The sequence below is a fragment of the Gorilla gorilla genome, chromosome 23 (assembly GCF_029281585.2).
Source record: "Gorilla gorilla gorilla isolate KB3781 chromosome 23, NHGRI_mGorGor1-v2.1_pri, whole genome shotgun sequence".
In the NCBI taxonomy this organism is placed as follows: Eukaryota; Metazoa; Chordata; class Mammalia; order Primates; family Hominidae; genus Gorilla; species Gorilla gorilla.
The window spans coordinates 31117316-31138327 of record NC_086018.1 but is presented as its reverse complement, the minus strand read 5'-3'; the positions used below and the strand labels follow the sequence as shown (position 1 = coordinate 31138327).

General features: G+C 44.8%; 1 long non-coding RNA gene across 1 annotated transcript; it reads right to left on the bottom strand.

Moving 5' to 3' along the window:
- Window positions 1-2536: 2536 nt before the first annotated feature.
- On the bottom strand, window positions 2537-10308 carry LOC109024564 (uncharacterized). The gene is made up of 4 exons (XR_002004059.2): window positions 10212-10308; window positions 9604-9734; window positions 8194-8428; window positions 2537-2623 (listed from the first exon to the last, which is right to left on the bottom strand). It is a non-coding gene; the product is annotated as an uncharacterized lncRNA (long non-coding RNA).
- Between the last annotated feature and the right edge of the window lie 10704 nt (window positions 10309-21012).

The following is a 21012-nucleotide window of genomic DNA, read 5'->3' as shown; positions in this document are numbered from 1 at the left end:
TAGGAGACTTAGTCTTACTGAAACCTTATAAAGATGGATCCTCTGAGGATCAATTACAACCAAAATAGAAAGGTCATTATCAGGTGGTATTGAGTACCTGCACTACTGTTAAACTCCAGGAAATAACTGGCTGGGTACCAAGATTAGACCTGTTTCTTATGAGTCACATGTGCAAAAGGAGGATACCACAGCCTACATCTGTGAACCTTTGGAGGACCGCCGCTACCTATTTAAAAGAATCAACACTCAGCCAGAAGTGGTAATGAGATACTGTGGGTGGGAATTGTCCTTTTTTGTCTCTCTTCTTCCTGACTGTAATACCTCTTTTCTTTTTTCTTTCTGAGGCAGGGTCCCTCTCTGTCACCCAGGCTGGAGTGCAGTGGCATGATCATGGCTCACTGCAGCCTTGACCTCCCAGGCCCAAGCAATCTTCCCACCTCAACCTCCTGTGTAGCTGGGACTGCAGGTGCATTCCACCATGCCCAGCTAATTTTTTATTTTTATTTTTATTTTGTAGAGATGAGGTTCCATGATGTTGCCCAGGCTGGTCTTGAACTCCTGGGCTCAAGCGATCCTTCCACTCTGGCCTTCCACTCTGCTGGAATTATAGGCATGAGCCACTGTGCCCAGCCGTAATACTTCTTTTCTAACGCTTTGTCTAACTGCCTCCTCCTGAGAAACATGTCTTTTTTCCTTGCTGGGATATAGTTTGGATGTGTGTCCCCACCCTGCCTCTGGTCCTAATTTTATTATACAATCCATTTATCCTTTCTCTCTGCCTTGGTGCATCCTCAGATTTGATTAGAGAGCCATCACTGCTCTCAAAAGAAACAATGATCAAAAGGTTGAACTGGACAAAATCAAAGCCAGGACTCCTTAACTGAGACCATTTTTCCAGGCTGACATGGGTCCATTAGTCAACATTCTCAGGACACAGCCCTTCAGTTATGATTGCACTTAGCAGTAGTGCCACCAGCATTTTGCCATTTGTTCACAGAGACATAATGAGATTTTGGTAAATGCCTCATGAAAATCCACATGCTCCATGGGTCCAGTAATCCCCTCAGTCATTCATAAATAAACAAACAAATATATAAGGTGATTTTGGTACAACTTGTTCTTTGTAAACGTCTGATGCCTCTTTGTGAGCACTGTTTTATTTTCGAAGTCCTCATGTACCATCTTCTTGATGTTCCTGTCTAGAAACTCTCCTAGAATTTCCACCAAGCTCACCAACTTATAGCTTATGACTTCGATTTTCTTTCTCTGTTTGGAAATGAAAATGTTTTCCTGTATCCTGACCCTCCCCAATCTCCTCAATGTCTCTAAGACCCTCTAAGCTGTTCAAACAGATTAAGCTCCCCTAGGACCCTTACATGTTAAAAATAAAAGAAAAAAAAGTTAATAATGTGAGAGAAGTACTTACAATATCTGTGACTCAAGGTAGCATGGGTGTTGTTTGTCCAACATCCTTTACTCTGAGGATCTGCACCAGACTGTGTTAGCAACTCAATGCCATCCTCCCTTCTATGCTCTTCCATGTATCAAAGGGGCCAGAAACCTGTGACTGTGAGCCACATATCCCAGAATCTCTGAAAACTAGAGTCTGCCAGTGTGAGGAATTTACACAAGTTTTGGAAGACCAGAATTAGATAGGTAAGTAGGAAGGTAACTAGGAAGGTAGATGATTGATAGACAGAGAATCACTGCTCCTTTGGAAACAGCAAGAAGGTATATGAACTTCAGTAGACATGAGACTCAGAGAGGCCTCTAGGCATTTTCCTGTGACTCACTCACCACAGTACTGAAGATATCTGTCATTGCCAGCAGTTTCCTGGGGCCCTCCACCTTCCTGTTTCCTTGAAAACTAGCAGCATACAAAGATTAGTTGTGACATTTCCTGATTTATTTCCCTCTGCCCCTTACTGTAGTTTTAGAAGCATCTAATGCTCTGTTTTAAATCCCGTGCTACTTGTAAAACATGGAGTATGCTCTATTTTCCTAAGCTCTGACTTACATAGGAATCCCCACCTCCCCTCAACAACCAACTCCACCCCCACTTTATGAAAACCTCACAGCGTGCTAAAAATCATGTTCTCTTTTGTTTCAACCCAGAGCATGAGGCTGTCTGGCCAGTGATTGGCCCAGAAATAATCATTGAAACTAATCAGGGAGCTGGGCGCGGTGGCTCACGCCTGTAATCCCAGCACTTTGGGAGGCCGAGGCGGGCGGATCACGAGGTCAGGAGATCGAGACCATCCTGGCTAACACGGTGAAACCCCGTCTCTACTAAAAAAAAAATACAAAATGTTAGCTGGGCGTGGTGGCGGGCGCCTGTAGTCCCAGCTACTCTGGAGGCTGAGGCAGGAGAATGGCGTGAACCCAGGAGGCGGAGCTTGCAGTGAGCCGAGATCGCGCCACTGCACTCCAGCCTGGGCGACTGAGCAAAACTCCGTCTCAAAAAAACAAAAAAGAAACTAATCAGGGAAAGGCAAAAGAGTACCTTAAGGTTTGATCTTAGGTGGCTGGAAAACAGCAAATCTCCCCTCGTTTTGCAAAATGCCCTGTTAAGGATGGAGGGTTAGGAGTGCCAGTCGCCATCGACCTGCTGCGGTCAGAGCTCCTGCGGGAAAAGAAGGTGGATGGATCTGAAATATGGAGAGAAAGACGGTGTCCTGCCATTGTTTAAGTCCCTAGGTCCACCCTCGTCAATGTCCACCTTTGCCTGTCATCTGGAATATAAGATTGTTTTTTGGGTGCTGTCCTAGGACACCTAGTGTATTAGTTTTCTAGGGATGCCGTAACAAAATACCACAGACTGCATGACTTAAACAACAGAAGTTTGTTCGCTCACAGTTCTAGAGACTGGCAGTCCACGATGGAGGTGTCAGTAGGTTTGGTTTCTCCTGAGGCCTCTCTTTATGTCTTACAGATGGTCACTTTCATGCTGTGTTCTCACACGGCCTTTTCTCTATAGGTGCATCCCCGGTATCTCTTTTTTTTTTTTTTTTTTTGAGACAGAGCCTCGCTCTGTTGCCAGGCTGGAGTGCAGTGGTGCGATGTTGACTCACTGCAACCTTCGCCTCCCAGTTCAAGCAATTTTTCTGCCTCAGCGTCCCGAGTAGCTGGAACTACAGGTGTGTGCCACCATGCCCAGCTAATTTTTTTTATTTTTAGCAGAGACGAGGTTTCACCATGTTGGCCAGGATGGTCTCCATCTCCTGACTTCGTGATTCGCCCGCCTTGACCTCCCAAAGTGCTGGGATTACAGGCATGAGCTGCCTCGCCCGGCCTCTTCTCTTCTGTAGAGGGACACCAGTCATATTGAATTAGGGCCTCTCCTTCATGGCCTTGTAGATTCTTTTTTTTTTTTTTCTTTGAGAGGTAGTCTCACTCTATCGCCCAGGCAGGAGCGATGGAGAACGGGTTTCACCATCTTAGCCAGGCTGGTCTTGAACTCCTGACCTCATGATCCACCCTCCTCATCCTCCCAAAGTGCTGGGATTACAGCCGTGAGCCACTGTGCCCGGCCTGGCCTTGGAGATTGCTAGTAGGAAAATTCATATCCCCCACTTCTCATGTCTGCATATGCTAGGACTGCAACTGGAATATTTTTGAGTGCTTTAAAGGCCCTACTTCCGAATATGGTCATAATGGGGGGTCAGAACTTCAACATGTTAATTTGGGTGGGTGAGAGGCACAATTTAGTTTGTAATATCTACTATCCCACAGATGTAAATGACACATACCAAACATTCATCTATATCTCCCTCAGTTCTGAACTAGGTAGAAAATGAAAATAACATTTTTCAGGGCACCAAGACACTTCACATAGACCAAGGTAAGGCATATGAATTTAATTCCAAATACAATAAGAAAATTTCAGAGTTTAAGCAGAAAAGTAACACAATCTGATTTGTAAGGATTACTCTGGCCATTGTGTAGAACATCTATTTTAAATTACTAAGTCTTTTTCAAGTCTATGTGACAAGATTCTGTTCTAAGTGCCTTAAAATGGTATGTTTTGTCCTCACTACCACTCTATGAGATTATTATCCTCATTTTGCAGATAAATAAACTATGATTCGGGCAAGTGAAATTACCTCCCTAAGGCCACAGAGCCGCTATCTGCCAATGCCAGAGTTCACACCCACTATGTTTAACTCAGTTAAATGTGAACCTGGCATAGAAACACATTTATGCAGTTGCTTCAAAAGTAAGGGAAGATACACAAGAAACTATCAACAATATCTGTCTCTGGATGATGAGTTTTTTTAGGCATAATGCAGTGTGAAGAAGTAGCAAATAGAAGTTAAGAGCTGTGTTGTGGAATTTATAGATAATAATAACTAAACATGGGCATAAGCATGACTATTTTCCAGGCACTGTTCTGAGTGTTTCACAGGTGTGAGCTCCTTGAATTCTCAGAAGAGATCTGCCTGCCCTGGGAAGTCCGTTCTTTTTCTTCTAATGAACCTTGCTGGGATAAGTTATGTTGTCCTAACAAGACAGGATAGAAATACTACTGCTACCAATTATATTAATATCAGCTATTAGCTATGAGAGAGCAGGTACTATTATAAGCATTTAGCCTCTATTAGCTAATTTAATCCTTGCAACAGCCCATTGTCACTATTAAGATCTCCAGTTTTCGGCCGGGCGCGGTGGCTCACGCCTGTAATCCCAGCACTTTTGGGAGGCTGAGGCAGGCAGATCACGAGGTCAGGAGTTTGAGACCAGCCTGACCAACATAGTGAAACCTCATCTCTACTAAAAAAAAAAAAAAAAAAAAAAAAAAATAGAAAAATTAGCTGGGCGTGGTGCTGTGTGTCTGTAATCCCAGCTACTTGGGAGGCTGAGGCAGGAGAATGGCATGAACCCGGGAGGCGGAGCTTGCAGTAAGCCAAGATCGCACCACTGCACTCCAGCCTGGGCGATAAAGCGAGACTCCGTCTCAAAAAAAAAAAAAAAAAAAAAAAATCCCTAGTTTTCAGAAGAGGAGCTGAGGCACATGGCTATATGGCTTGCCCAAAGACATAAAGTTAGTAAGTTGTTAAAGAAGATTTTGAACGACAGTGTGGTTCTAATGTCTAAGCACACTTCAGTCTACTGGGAGAGAGAATTTGAAACTCAAGTCAGCCCAACTAGCTGGGTCCTTATCCTCTGTAACAGTTGAACCAACTGAGGCATAGGGAGATTAAGTAACTTGTCCAAATGAGCAGGTCATAGAACAAGCTGTGCGAGTCTGGGCAAGTCACTTAAGCTCTCTTGGTCTTGGGCTCATTCGTTGTAGAATGGGTAAGTGATAATATGCACACAATAAGTTTGGGTGATAATTAAATGACGGCTGGGTGCAGTGGCTCATGCCTGTAATCCCAACACTTTGGGAGGTCAAGGCGGGTGGATCACCTGAGGTCGGGAGTTCGAGACCAGCCTGACCAACATGGAGAAACCCCGTCTCTACAAAAAATACAAAATTAGCCAGGCGTGGTGACACATGCCTGTAATCCCAGCTACTCAGGAGGCTGAGGCAGAAGAATTGCTTGAACCTGGGAGGCAGAGGTTGTGGTGAGCTGAGATCACGCCATTGCACTCCAGCCTGGGCAACAAGAGTGAAACTCCATCTCAAAAAAAAAAAAAAAAAGATAATTAAGTGACGTAAATATACATAAAGCTCTAGACTTACTTCCTGCCATATAGTTGGTGCTTAAAATAGTTTCTATTGATAGTTTGAGTCTTAAAATGAGCATATATTCCTTTAAAACCTACAAAAACAACAAAACATTTATATTTTGAGTTGAACCCTAACATGTCATTTCTCTGAGCAACGAGACTTGAACACATTTAATAGAGCATGACATTCTCTCACTATATCTTCAGCTCTCGTGGATTTTTATTTCCTCTGACCAATTTTAACACCTGCCCTCCTGACATGATGATTGATTTTCCCGGCAGAGAAGACAGAGACAAAGAGGACTACGGTTAGGGGTGGTACTTCTCCTGTGGGCTTTTTGTACCAGACTAAAAATAGCTTTTTCACACATCTGTGCTGCTTGCAGGCTTTTGTTTCGTGACCCTCTTCAAAAGGACTCCAGCCTGCTTGCCCCACCTGTTCACCATTTGGACACATTCTCTTTGTGTCCTAACTCTCAGAAGAGCTCACCAAGAGAGCACATTGACCTCTTTACACAACAACCCTTCCTACCTCTCTCTGTCCTTCCTCACCAGGACCATTTATACCTTTTAAACGAGATTTCAGTCTTGAAAAGGGCGTTTTCTGGCACTCACTGTCTATTCACTTATTTCATTCATTTAAGCAGCATGCCCCGAATGCACCCTGTGATATTTGCCAACATGACTTCCACTACTAACAATGGTAATAGTCGCTTCCATCTTGCCAGCGCATACGATGTGGCAGATGCTGTGCTATGTGCTCTATATGCATTCTCTCGTTTAATCCCCTAAAAACTCTAGGATGCACATACTATTACTGTCCTCCATAAACAATGGGGAAAAAACCTGAGACTTAACTCAGTGAAGGTTAAGTAACTTCCTTGAAGCCATAGCAAGTGGCACAGCCATCCACTTTTCTCGACCCCACTTTTGTCTCTCTGGCTCAGGCCGCCACCCATCCTCTGGACTAGTTCATCAGCCTCCTAACCGGGCTGCCAGCTCCAGCCTTGACCCCCTGCAAACTATTCTCTACACGGGCACAGTAAAGTTTTAAAAACACATGTCAAGCTATTCCCTTGCTTAAAAGCCTTCAATGGCCCCTCCCTTCTCTTAGGATAATGTGCTAAGTCCTTATATGGCTTTGAACCCTCAGATCTCGAGCCTTCACTTATTTCCCATACTCTACGTTCCAGCTATATTGGACTTTATTTGCCCCCAGGCCTTCCACCGTCTGTTCCCTCAGCTGTAACACTCTTCCTTGCTTTCCACTGTCATTCCTGGGAGAAAATAAAGGCATCTCTCTTGCTTCCCTGCCCCATAATTCCTCCAAAAGCACACAAATTCCTCAGTAATTTCATGCATTTATAAGGTTTCTATTACATCATTTATTTCATCACAACCCCCTACAGATGAGGGAGCTGACCTCAAGCAACCTGCTCAAAATCAGAGTTCTAGCAAGAGGCAGAGGTGGGATGCAAATGCATATGTCTCTCTGACTCAACACTGTGATCTTTCCTCTGATCTTTGTTGCCATGACGTTTTTTGAGGTTAAAAACAACAGTAGATAAATGAGTCTGGAGGGGGGGAATTGTCAGTGAGGCTGAAATTAATCCAATCAGCGAGGGGAAAGGAATCTTATCCTATGCCTTTGGGGGTGGGAAGGTCAGGAGTTGGGCTCCAGCTGCAGAGTGGGTTTCTGCTTTCCAAATTAGGGTCTTTTCCTTGCCTACCTTTGTGTGGCTATAATCATAGAAGCTGTTTTATTAACGCCCTTGGTAAAGCCCAGCAAGATGATACATCCTTAGCAACAAAGGGTTAGCTGGGGCCAGTCCCACGGAGTCAGAGGCTCACAAGGGACACTTGCAGGAGAGCAGAAAGGAAATCCACCAAGGAAGCGGTGAACCTGAGAAACCAAGGTTCCAGAAATGGGCTTCAGAGGATTCTTACCACCTCTCCCCCATCTCTCCTCAACCCAGCCCTCACCCATTCACTTGGGGAAATTAGGGAGGTTTGATAATAACTACAACCAGCTCCTCCTAATTAATTGCCAGGTCTCAAAAGTCACTGGTGCCTAGTGGTATGATAAAAGGCTTAGTGTCTTTTATCTGTCTTGGGCCCCACCCAGTTTGGCATTCTTTAAAGCATGCTCAACACACATCATACAGCTTGATCTTTATATAAGCCTCCTAAAAGCAGAGCTTTTTTGTTTACCTCTGCCTCACATGGAATTTTCCCCTTTGTTGTTTTTATTATCTAAGCAATACATATTTATTATGAAAGAAATAGGCCAACAGAAAAACAATGACTCAAACCACCATCAGCTTGGCATTGTGACTGATGACCAAATCTGCCACTATAACAGAATGCCAAAAACCTCCTGCCAGATGGTAAACAACTTGAGTAGAAGAACCAAGTCTGCAGCCGTGCATGGTAGGAAGGCACGGATTGGGGAGTAGCCCCAGTTTGGACTTGGACTTGGAACCAAATTCCGCGCTGTGCGAACTGTGCAGAAATTCTTACTCAGACCGTTGGAACAATAAGGACATCTGTTGGCCCACATAGCAGGAAGCTTCAGGATTGGCTTTATCCAGTGGTCTCCATGATGCTCCTGGCCATTCCCACCCCTGCACCAGTGACACGCACAAGCTTCTTGTGAGGTGGCTGCAGCATCCCCAGAACTCATATCCACACACAGCAATATCAGAGGATCAAACTGGCTCCTGCTGATGCTTTCTCCAGAGAGAGAGGACAATATCTGCAGAAGCCCCAGAAAATTTCCCCTTGCACCTTTTTTATTCAAACGTACGCTCAATTCTGAACTAATCCCTACAGCTGGCCGGATGCTCTGCACTAATTGGCTTAGGCCTGAATTCTCCCACTGGAAATGGAGATGTGATTTCTGTGACTAGCTCACATTAATCAGGCCCCACCCCTGCAGATGGTGTGGGGTAGACATTGCAAAGTCAATAGCAATTGTCTGGCCTTGAACATGTTATTTAACTCCTCTGAGCATCAATGTCCCCACTTAGAAAATGGGAATAGTCAGACAGTTTTGGTGGTGGACAGTATCTGAGATAATTCATGTGAAATGACAAAATTCGATGCTGAACACTTAGGGGATGAGTAAGCGTGTTAGTTCACTTTGCGTTGCCGTAAAGGATTCCCTGAGACTGGGTGATTTACAGAGAACAGAGATTTATTTGGCTCACGATTCTACAGACTGTGCAAGAAGCATGCTGCTGGCATCTGCTTCTGGTGAGGGCCTCAGGAATCTTACAATTATGGCAGAAGATGCAGGTGGAGCAGGTGGTGTCACATGGCAAGAGCGGGAGCAAGAAGGAGAGGAGGAGATGCCAGCCTCCTTTAAACAACCAGATCTCCAGTGAACTCATTATTGCAGGGAGGACACCAAGTCATTCTTGAGAGATCTGCCCACATAATTCAAACATCTCCCACTCCCACTAGGCCCCACCTCCAACATTGGAGATCACATTTCAACATGAGATTTGGAGGTGGCAAACATTGAAACTATATCCATAAGTGAATAAATGTTTGATAAAATCCATTAATTAATTAATGGTAACTTTAAGTAGCAATAAGCAAATAAAGGTACATTTCCTCATCCCCTTCTGGCTGGACCTTTTGGCAGGGGATGACTTAAGAAGGTCCTTGAATCAGGCATGGTGGTGCATGCCTGCAGTCCCAGCTAGTCAGGAGGCTGAGATGGGAAGATCACTTGAGCTCAGGAGTTCCAGGCTGCAGTGTGCCATGATCATTCCTATAAATAGCCACTGCACTCCTGCCTGGACAACAGAGCCAGATCCTGTCTGTTAACTTTTTTTTTTTTTTAATTTAAAAAAGAAAGTCCTTGAAACAGAGTTAAGCATGTCAAAAGTTTTCCAGAGAAAGCCCCAACTTTAGCAACCCAACCTGGCTTGTTAGATGGTAGAGAGATGGGGCTCTGTGTTGAGACTTCCTGGGTTTGAATCCAGAACCTTCAAATTACTGGCCAGGTGACCTTTGAAATGTGACCTCCTCTCCCCAAGCCTCAGTTTTCTCCTCTGTGAAATGGGTCAATAAAAGGCAACCTTCATTAAACACAATGTATTGGACAGACATTATTTTAAACATTTCACAGGTAGAATTTTATTAAATCCTTTTCACAACCTCATCAGCTTGACACTTTTATTACCTCATTATAAAGATAAGAAAACTGGGTCATGGGGAGATTAAGCTACTTGCCTAAATGTGGGGCCAGGACCTTAACACAAATAATCTAGCTTCAGAGCATGCATTCATAATAATTAAATTCTACTGCCTCTCAGTAATAATAGTAGACACCTCAGGGGCTTTTTGTGGTGATAAATGACATAATACATATGCGATGCTCAGGAGGCTCAGAAACAGTAGTATAATTGCTAATAATAATATTAGTCATTATTATTATTACTATGTGGAGGTAAATGATGTTTCCACATAAGCTCAAAACTTCCACCCCATTGTCAGAAAAATCTTCGCCATAGAGTTGATGTACTTACAGGATTCTACTAGTTCCCCTGTTTCCAAAGAAAAACTTCAGCTTTCCCTGATCCATCCCCCAACCCCCATCCTTCCTGCCCCACCGTGCACAGGGATGAGGCTGCTCACCCAGGTCTCTGTGACTCTGTTCATGTCATTACTTGTGATGGAACAACAGCTCTCTTCCCACCGTGCTCATGGGCAAACTCCTTTTCCTTCTGCAGAAAAACCACTCCTTCTTCTATGCCCTGGGGTCACTGGGGAGAGCTCTCCACTCACTTGAGCTGTAATCACTTTCAGTTGCACGTGTCTGTCTCTCTCGTGGAGATGGGATGGAGCACTATGTTTAGCCATTTTTCTTTCTCCAGTGCTTGATACAAAGCTGGCATATAATGTAAACTCAGTGAATGTTTGTTGAATGAATCAGTGACTCACAATTAGGATGAGTACACGCTGAGTACTGAGTGTATATCAGGAAGCATCCTAGGTGCCTTATGTGCTGCATTACAGTTATAGTTACAACGGCACACATGTAATTTAGATGAAAACAGAGGGAATCCATAGAACCTGATTGGTGGTTATATAGCGTTTGCTTTATGAATATATAATGTAGTACATTTTATTCAGTCTTCCATTTGTTTTATTCATTTTCCGTATGCATGATGTCTCAAATTTTGCTTATTTTAATTCATTTTTCAAGCTTCAAACTAAAAAGTTGATGGCAAAAAAAGAAAAATCCCAATGAGAAAATCATAAAATTAAATAATTTAAAAATCTTTATTTATTTTAGAGACAGGGTCTTCCTGTGGGGTAGAGTGGCACAATCATAACTCACTGCAGCCTCAACCTCCTGGGCTCAAGTGATCCTTGCTCCTCAGCCTCCCTAGTAGCTAGGTCAACTGGTATGTGCCACTGTGCCCAGCTCATTTTTAAAACTTTTTTTGTAGAGACAGGATATTGCTTTGTTTCCCAGGCTGGTCTCAAACTACCAGCCTCAAGTGATTCTCCAGTTTCAGTCTCCTAAAGTGTTGGGATTACAGGCATGAGCCACTGCGCCTGACTAAATGTAGCTTTTTAAATGATTTTTTTTTTTTTGGAGACAAAGTCTCGCTCTGTAACCCAGGCTGGAGTGCAGTGGTGCGAACGTGGATCTCTGCAGCCTCGACCTCCTGGGCTCCAGCAAGTCTCCTACCTCAGCCCCGCAAGTAGCTGGGATTACAGGTGCATGTCACCACTCCCAGCTAATTTTTGTAGAGATGGGGTTTTGCCATGTTGCCCAGGCTGCTTCCAAACTCCTGAGTTCAAGCAATCTGCCTGCCTTGGCCTCCCAAAGGGCTGGGATTACAGGCATGAGCCATTGCATGCAGTGTGATATTTGGAAATATTAAAATATGTCATTAAATCTTAACATTTGTTTTAATTATGGCTTAAAATGCAAATGTCATTAATAAATGTTTTTTAAATGTTTGAAAGACATTTTGGAAGTGCTGACTGGTGAATCTGAGAGAGAGAGTATCATTGAAATAGGACCTGAACTCTTCAGTAATGATTTAGTCTCTTACTCTTTTGCATTAGAAATATTTTCAGTTAAGTGGCCCCCATCACTGCGTGTGAATGGTTTTTCTCTTAAGTGTGGGGAAACTTTGGGATGAAAACCAACCGTGAATTATTCTTGCTGTCTGGGAAAAACTACATGGACATTAAAATGTTAGATCATCTGAAGAAGGTAAATTTTGACCTCTCTAATCATTTCTTACTGACCTCTTTCTCAATAAAACTTCACTGAGATGGGAAAAATCTATTTGGTTGGTGCAAAAGTAATTGCAGTTTTTGCTATTTTAAAAGTAATGGTATGGCTGGGCGCAGTGGCTCACGCCTGTAATCCCAGCACTTTGGGAGGCTGAGGTGGGTGGATCACCTGAGTTCAGGAGTTCAAGACCAGCCTGGGCAACATGGTGAAACCCCATTTCTACTAATAATACAAAAATTAGCTGGGCATGGTGGCACATGCCTGTAATCCCAGCTACTCCGGAGGCTGAGGCAGGAGAATCGCTTCAACCCGGGAAGCAGAGGTTGCAGTGAGCCGAGATCGTGCCACTGCGCTCCAGCCTGGGCGACAGAGCAAGATTCCGTCTCAAAAAAAGAAAAAAAAAAAAAACGAATGGAGAAAACTGCAATTACTTTTGTACCAACCTAATGGTAACAGAATTGAATTTCCGGCTGAAGCCCACTCCCACCTGGACTCTTGTGAACCGTTCCTCATTCTGAGCAGCTTGTCCGGATCATTCATTCAGGGCTTAGCAAAGGAGTTTGTGTTGTTGGGCAGCTTTTTGTTTTGTCCACCTTTTCTACTCATACTCTCACCTGCTGGAAAGTGAGTTCCTGAAGAAACCCTGTCTTTTTCACCTCTGTATCCCCAGCCATTTCCCAGATGCCTGGACAGCAGAGGTGCCCGATCAGTGGGTGCTGATTGAACCAGACTCAATGAAGCAACGGCTGCCATAGGCCACGTCGGAATTCCTTTCTCCACCGTTAACAGCCCACATCATTTAGGGCCTGAGAGTGAGTTTGCGGAGCTGCCTGGACAAACCAAAAGAAAGCCGGGGCCCAGAAAGAAACTCAGACATCATCTGGGCTTACATTTTAATCTTGCAACTGAGAAAAGGTAGACTCTCAGCAGGTAAGGGTATCATTCATTTGACATATCTGGTAAGCAATGAAGTTGAGACTAACCCTAGTGCCACTTGGCTTCCAGCCCAGGCTCGTTCCCCTTTGTCATCAGGCTTTCCTGCTCCGAGGGATGTATGCCACCCCTTTTATACTGGCACAGAACGTTTCCAAGCTGTGAAGCATCGTGCCATCTCCAGGAAGAGGAGCCTGCTCCCAGCCTGGCTTAGGAGAGCTCATTTTTCACTTACAGCTCCTGGCAATAAACAACTCAGTCGCAACGGGATGTTTCTTACAAGGAGCAGCCGTGCAGTGATTGCTCCACTCTGAGGGTCTGACTCAGCCCTTCCTCAGCTTCTGGGCTTATTTTAGCCCCACGTTTCTGGAGGAGGAAACGAGAACATGATCAAGGATGCCGTGGGAAGAGCCTGGGGCCCTCCAGTTCTCTCGGGGAGCCTCGGGAAGCTCCTCACAGTTCCAGCTACTGTAGAAATTCACAGCCAAGGGCTCCTACAGAATTGGGCTGTCAGCCTGGCCAGCCTGGGGGGTGGGCCCCGCTGTAAGAAAGCCTGCCATTTGGAAATGAGAATTAGAGCAAAAGGATACATTTGAGGTTGATTATTGACCTGGGAAAGAGTTTCTTTCCCTTCTTTACTAAATGTGGGATAGTAGAAAGAACAAGTCTAGGCCAGGCGTGGTGGCTCATGCCTGTAAATCCCAGCACTTTGGGAGGCTGAGGCGGGTGGGTCATGAGGTCAGGAGTTCGAGACCAGCCTGGCCAACATGGTAAAACCCTGTCTCTACTAAAAATGCAAAAAAAATAGCTGGGTGTGGTGGCACACACCTGTAATCCCAGCTACTTGGGAGGCTGAGGCAGGAGAATCGCTTGAACCCAGGAGGCGGAGATTGTGGTGAGCGGAGATAGCACCACTGCACTCCAGCCTGGGTGACAGAGCAAGACTTCATCAAAAAAAGAAAGAAAGAGAGAGAGAGAAAGAAAAGAAAAAGAAAGAAAGAAAGAAAGAGAAAGAAATAGAAAGAAAGAGAAAGAAAAAAGAAAGAAAGAAAGAAAGAGAAAGTCTATTGAAGTCCCAGCTTCTATTTATGAGCCATGAAAACAGGCTCGAGATTCACCTTTTTGAGACTGGGAACTGTAGGGGAGGAGCCTTGGGCTGGGTCTTGAAAGACAAGGGAGGAAGGCAGAAAAGTTGTTATAGGCAGAAGAAGAGGTCTCTGCAAATGCCTGCAGATGTGAAAATGCATAACATATTCAGAGAATTGTCTGGAATGGCCTCAGCCAAGTCAGACAGGGAAGATAGATGGGATCAGTGGCAGCCTCCCTACTCTTCCTATAGCACCTCCTGCATATTTCTGCTCACACAGTTGTGCTTAAATCACTCCCCTTACCTGAAGGCTTTCCCAGTTCTCTCCAGCTACCAGCTCTTCCCATTGTCACTCGCATGTACCCCATCTCTCCAATGGAGCATTTTTTGCTGCCCTGGGCCACAAGGTCCCCTCCATAGGCCTCTATCAGCATTTACCATCAGTGCAGCTCATTTAGCCCCTAGCCCTTGCTCTGTGTGACTAGTAATACTTTCATCTCCAACAGAAACAGAAATCATTCATGTATGAGCTGTCTTATCCTATCTGTCTTTACTCTTGCTGTGTTGATTTTCTATTGCTAGGTAACAAATAATGGCAAACGTAGAGGTCCAAAGCAACTCCCACTTATTAGCTCACAGTGGTATGTAGGTCAGAGGTCCAGCAACAGCATTACTGGGTTCTGTTTGCAGGGTCTCACAAGGCTGAAATCAAGGTGTCAGCCAGTCTGTGTTTCTTTTTGGATACTCTGGGGAAAAAAAATCCATGTCTGTATTAGTCTGTTTTCACGCTGCTGATAAAGACATACCTGAGACTGGGTCATTTAGAAAGAAAAAGAGGTTTAATGGACTCACGGTTCCATGTGGCTGGGGGGGCCTCACAATCACGGCAGAAGGTGAAAGGCACTTCTTACATGGTGGCAGACAAGAGAGAAGTGATAGCCAAGTGGAAAGGGTTTCCCCTTATAAAACCATCAGATCTCGTGAGACATATTCACTACCACGAGAACAGTATAAGGGAAACCACCCCCATGATTCAATTATCTCCTCTCACAACACATGGGAATTATGGGAGCTACAATTCATGATGAGATTTGGGTGGGGACATAGCCAAACCATATCAACTTCCAAAGTCATTAAAGTTGTTGGCCAAAGTCAGCTCCTTGAGGTTGTAGGACTGAGGTCCCTGTTTCCTTATCAGGGGTTTCTCTTACCTCCTATAGGACACCCACATTCCTTGCCACATGGTCCCCATGGACAGCTCGCAACATGGTTGTTACCTCTTCCAGCCCAGCAAGAGCACATCTCTGACTCCTTCCTCAGTGACCAACCTGAGAAACACTTCTGCTTTTAAAGAGCTCGTTTGATTAGGTCAAGTGCACCTTTAATGATCTCCCTTTTTTTTTTTTTTTTTTTTTTTGAGACAGAGTCTCACTCTGTTGCCCAGGCTGGAGTGCAGTGGCACAATCTCGGCTCACTGCAAGCTCTGCCTACCGGGTTCATGCCATTCTCCTGCCTCAGCCTCCCGAGTAGCTGGGACTACAGGCGCCCACCACCACCACGCCCGGCTAATTTTTTGTAATTTTAGTAGAGATGGGGTTTCACCTTGTTAGCCAGGATGGTCTCAATCTGACCTCGGGATCCGCCTGTTTCGGCCTCCCAAAGTGTTGGGATTACAGGCGTGAGCCAACGCACCCGGCTGAATGATCTCCCTTTTTAAAGTGAATGTGTCATCTCACATAACCTAATCACAGGAATAATATCCATCATGTTCACAGGCCCAAGGATTATGTAGGGCATCTACACCAGGGGAGCAGGGGGCGGGGGCCGCGGGAGACCCTAGGGGACATCCAAAAATTCTGCATACCACAACCTCCAAGATCCTTTCTATGAAGGAAGAAGTTTTTTCTTTCAGGGTCTGTTTCTGACTCTCCCTTGTTATCCAGGAAATGGGCACATTTCCACCCAGACACAGTGAGAAACGGAGCCAGATTTCCTCTCCCAAGAGATTGCAAGGTGTGGAAAGGGCCGGGAGTGCAGGCTTGTGGACAGGGAATGGGGGTGCCAGGTGCAGTGGTTTACGCCTGTAATCCCAGCACTTTGGAAAGCCGAGGTGGACGGATCACCTGAGGTCAGGAGTTCAAGACTAGCCTGCTCAACATGGCAAAACCCCGTCTCTACTAAAAATACAAAAAAGTAGCTGGGCAAGGTGGCAGGCGCCTGTGATCCCATCTACTCGAGAGGCTGGGGCAGAAGAATCACTTGAGCCCGGGAGGCAGAGGTTGGGGTAAGCTGAGATCGTGCCACTGCACTCCAGCCTGGGCAACAAGAGTGAAACTCCTTCAGAAAGAAAGAAAAAAAGGAAGGAAGGAAGGAAGGGGGGCCCAGGTGCAGTGGCTCATACCTGTAATCCCAGCACTTTAGGAGGCCGAGGTGAGCAGGTCACAAGGTCAAGAGATCAAGAGCATCCTAGCCAAGATGGTGAAACCTCTTCTCTACTAAAAATACAAAAAAAATTAGCTGGGCATGGTGGCCTGCGCCTGTAGTCCCAGCTACTCGGGAGGCTGAGGCAGGAGAATCGCTTGAACCCAGGAGGCGGAGGTTGCAGTGAGTCGAAATTGCATCACTGCACTCCGGACTGGTGACAGAGTGAGACTCCATCTCAAAAAAAAAAAGGGAAAAAAAAGACAAAGGGACTGGGGCCCGTGAACATCAGGACTGGAGGAAGAGGAAGGAAAGGGAAACAGTTTATGGGCAAGGGGATGGGCATATGAGAGAGGCAGGGCTTGGCTACCATATGAATGGGAAACGGAGAGAAAGAGGCAGGAAAGAATCACAGATTTCATTTCAGGTAAACATTTGGTAGGAAAAAGAATGAGAAAGGAAATTGAAAGGAATAAAACAAAAAGATTTTAAAAGCACTGCTTTCAGTTGTAAATTGCATCCTTTGGGACATGCTTTGAAAGGAACTCACAGAAACATAAATTTGCTTTGAATAATGTTGGCTGCTTGCTGTCTTTCCTTGAATGTGACATTGTGCAGGGACTGAGCCTGGTGACATATCTTCCTATTGCACATGTAGGTACCTTATCTGCCTGGTTAGGCTACAAGCAGGGTTGCCCTATAATGTCAACTGAAGCACCAAGCAGCAAGGTAAAAGAGAAGCATTTATTTTTGTAGAAATGTGTGCCATCTGACATCGTGAGACATCTACTTCATTTATTAAACACAATACTTAGAATCTCATTCCCAAAGACCCACGCCAATGCCAGACATCTGGGAATCCTGTCTGAGAGCCCTTCAAGGTCAGGAACTGTGTCTTGATCGTATCTATTTTTCCTAGTTCATAGCACAGAGGAGATACATGAGAAAAGGAGGCTTGCAATCGAACCTATTTGATTAATAAATGTAATAGCTAACATAAATACATTACTTACAAAATTTCAGAAAGCATTCTAAGATATTATTATTTTCCCTGTTTTGATTATGAAAACTGAGACACAGAGAGGTTAAGTGACTTGCTCAAGTTCACACAGCTGATAAATGCTAAAGCCAGAAATTTAATATAAGCATTTAGGTCTTTAGTCCATGCACCTGCCATAAGTTATGATCATCTAGTAAGGAACGGTGAGGATAATACACTGCAGGCATTCTACCTCCAATGGCAAAATAAGACCATGAATGGATGTGAAAGAAGTTAATGCAGGCCAAGCATGGTGGCTGACGCCTGTAATCCCAGCACTTTGGGAGGCTGAGGCAGGCGGATCACCTCAGGTCAGGAGTTCGAGACCAGCCTGACCAACATGGGGAAACCCCGTCTCTACTAAAAATAAAAAACTAGCCGGGTGTGGTAGCACGTGCCTGTAATCCCAGCTACTCGGGAGGCTGAGGCAGGAGAATCGCTTGAACCTGGGAGTCTGCCTCCCAGGTGGCAGTGAGCCGAGATCGCACCATTGCACTCCAGCCTGGGCAACAAGAGCGAAACTCCATATCAAAAAAAAAAAAAAAAAATAGAAGTTAATGCAGAAGCTCCCTGGGCACCAGGTATTTTCTAGAAGCACTGGAGAACAAGATGCAATCTCTGAGCTCTTGCTACTAAATGGTAGTAGTGAACCAGCAGCATCAGATCACCAGGGAGCTAATTAGAAATGCAGAATGAATAAATCTGCACCTAATGAATCATTCTGCACCTAATGAATCAAACTCTGCTTTTTGACAAGGTCACGAGTTAATACATGTACACATTAAACTTGAGTAGCACCACTCTAAAAATATTACCTAAACCAGTACAGTCCAATAAAACTTCCTGCAAGTTGGAAATATTCTATCTCTACACTAGTAACTAGCCTTATGTGGCTATTACGGTCTTGGGCCGCATGTGGCTACACTCTTGGGCCACATGTGACCAGTACAACTGAGGAAGTGATTTCTTTATGATATTTTGATGAACTTAGATTTATTTATTTATTTATTTAATTTTTTACTTTTTTTTTTTTTTTTGAGATGGAGTCCCATTCTATCACCTAGGCTGGAGTGCAGTGGTGCAATCTCTCGGCTCACTGCAACCTCCGCCTCCTGGGTTCAAGCGATTCTCTTGCCTCAGCCTCCCGAGTAGCTGGGGTTACAGGCATACACCCCCATGCCTGGCTAATTTTTGTTTTGTTTTGTTTTGTTTTGTTTTGTTTTGTTTTGTTTTAGTAGAGACAGGGTTTTGCCATGTTGGCCAGGCTGGTCTCAAACTCCTGACCTCAGGTGATCCACCCGCCTCAGCCTCCCAAAGTGCTGGGATTACAGGCATAAGCCACCGCGCCTGGCCAAACTCAGATTTAAAAATAGCCTCATGTGTCTAGTGGCTACCATTTTAGACAGTACAGAGTCTAGATTTATTGTTCCCCTGTGTTTATTTCTCTGTGATCCAATAATCTCTGTAAAGTTTTATGAAGAGTCCAGTCTTGAAATAGCTGTTATGGAAATGCAGTGGAGGATTTTGTGTCTCTTCCTGACTCGGGCCAGAGCGTCACAGGAAGCATGGAATCACATCCCTGAAGGCATTTCATGATCTGGCCAATCCTGTTTCCTGCCTGGTACACCTATGTGCCTCTTCAGCAATCTGTGCATTTTCCTATGCTTACATATTTATTGTCATCCTCTGGTTACTCAACTATATTCAATGCCAACTTCAAGCTGTCCAAGCCCACAATCAAACCTTATTAGGAAACATAATATAACCTTCAGGATGCCCTCAGCCATAAGTAAGAGGAAAGAAATGTTCACTGGGAACACGCCTTGCCCACCTTCTTATTTTAAATTAGCATCCTCGCCGGGCGCGGTGGCTCAAGACTGTAATCCCAGCACTTTGGGAGGCCAAGGCAGGTAGATCACCTGAGGTCAGGAGTTTGAGACCAGCCTGCCCACATGGAGAAACCCTGTCTCTACTAAAAATACAAAATTAGCCGGGCATGGTGGTGCATGTCTGTAATCCCAGCTACTTGGGAGGCTGAGGCAGGAGAATCGCTTAAACCCAGGAGGCAGAGGTTGTGGTGAGCTGAGATCACGCCATTGCACTCCAGCCTGGGCAACAAGAGCGAAACTCCATCTCAAAAAACTTAATTAATTAATTAACTTAGCATCCTCCTCTTCCACACTCCATAGCTATCTTCCACGCCTTATTTTGCTCTGAATCATTTCACACATATTCGGAAGGATAAAAAACCTTTTTCCTCTACCCTCCTAGGTTCTCTGGCTGGGATCCTGCAAATTAGACTGACACAAACTAGATTAAGAGGAGAGAAAGAGTTGATTAACACATGGGAGAAACTTGATGATGGGTAACTCAAAGGGGTGGTTAGAATTTGGGCTTATGTAGCATCTTAACAAAGAACAATAAATTTGTAGAGAAATGATCAGACAACGGATAATGTTCTAGGCCTCTTAGGCCTCCAAGGTTGGCATCTGTGGGAAGGTAAGCATATGGGGAAACTAACAGTGCCAAGCTTGTTTATTCAGTTCCATCTTGGTTCTCACTTTCTGTCCTCTTCACGGCCATGAAACTTCCCTGGAGAAGGTGCGGTGTGGGGTGGGATTTATAACAGTCCTCATTCCTCAGAACTTTCCACTTTTAGTTAGAGAAGGCCAGCTCTAGGAAGGCTTCTTTCTGCATCTATCGAATCACAAATACCTCCAGCTCAAAGTAAGATTTGTGCCAAAAACATACTATATTTTTTATTTTTATTTATTTATTTATTTTGAGACGGAGTCTTGCTCTGTCGCCCAGGCTGGAGTGCAGTGGCACGATCTAGGCTCACTGTAAGCTCCGCCTCCTGGGTTCATGCCATTCTCCTGCCTCAGCCTCCCAAGTAGCTGGGACTACAGGCGCCTGCCACCATACCCCGCTAATTTTTTTTGTATTTTTAGTAGAGACGGGGTTTCACCATGTTAGCCAGGATGGTCTCCATCTCCTGACCTCGTGATCTGCCCGCCTCAGCCTCCCAAAGTGCTGGGATTACAGGCTTGAGCCACTGCGCCCGGCCTGTTTTTATTTTTTAAGTTTATTTATTTAATTTTTGAGACCGGGTCTTGCTCTGTCACCCAGACTGATGTGTAGTGGAGTGTGATCGTAGCTCACTGCAGCCTCAAGCCTCAAGTGATCCTCCCACCTCAGCCACCAAAGTAGCTGGGACTACAGTCATGTGCCACCACGCCCGGCTAATTTTTTTTGACTTTTGGTAAAAACAAGGTCTCACCATGTTCCCAGGCTGGTGTCAAACTTCTGAGCTCAAGAGATCTTCCTGCCTTGGCCTCCCAAATTGTTGGGATTGCAGGTGTAAGCCACTGTGCCTGGCTTATATATTTTACTAGCGTATTTGTATGGCCTCATTTCAATAAAAGTTTTATGAAGGCAAATGCTAAGTGTATGAGATAGAAAAATGGACATTCCAAGGGTTTCATGTATCCAGTTATATAGTAATGGCTACCATATAATTAAGTTCTTGACGTATGCCAGGACCATTCAAAGGACTGGACAAACATACCATTTAATTTCCTCAACAACCCT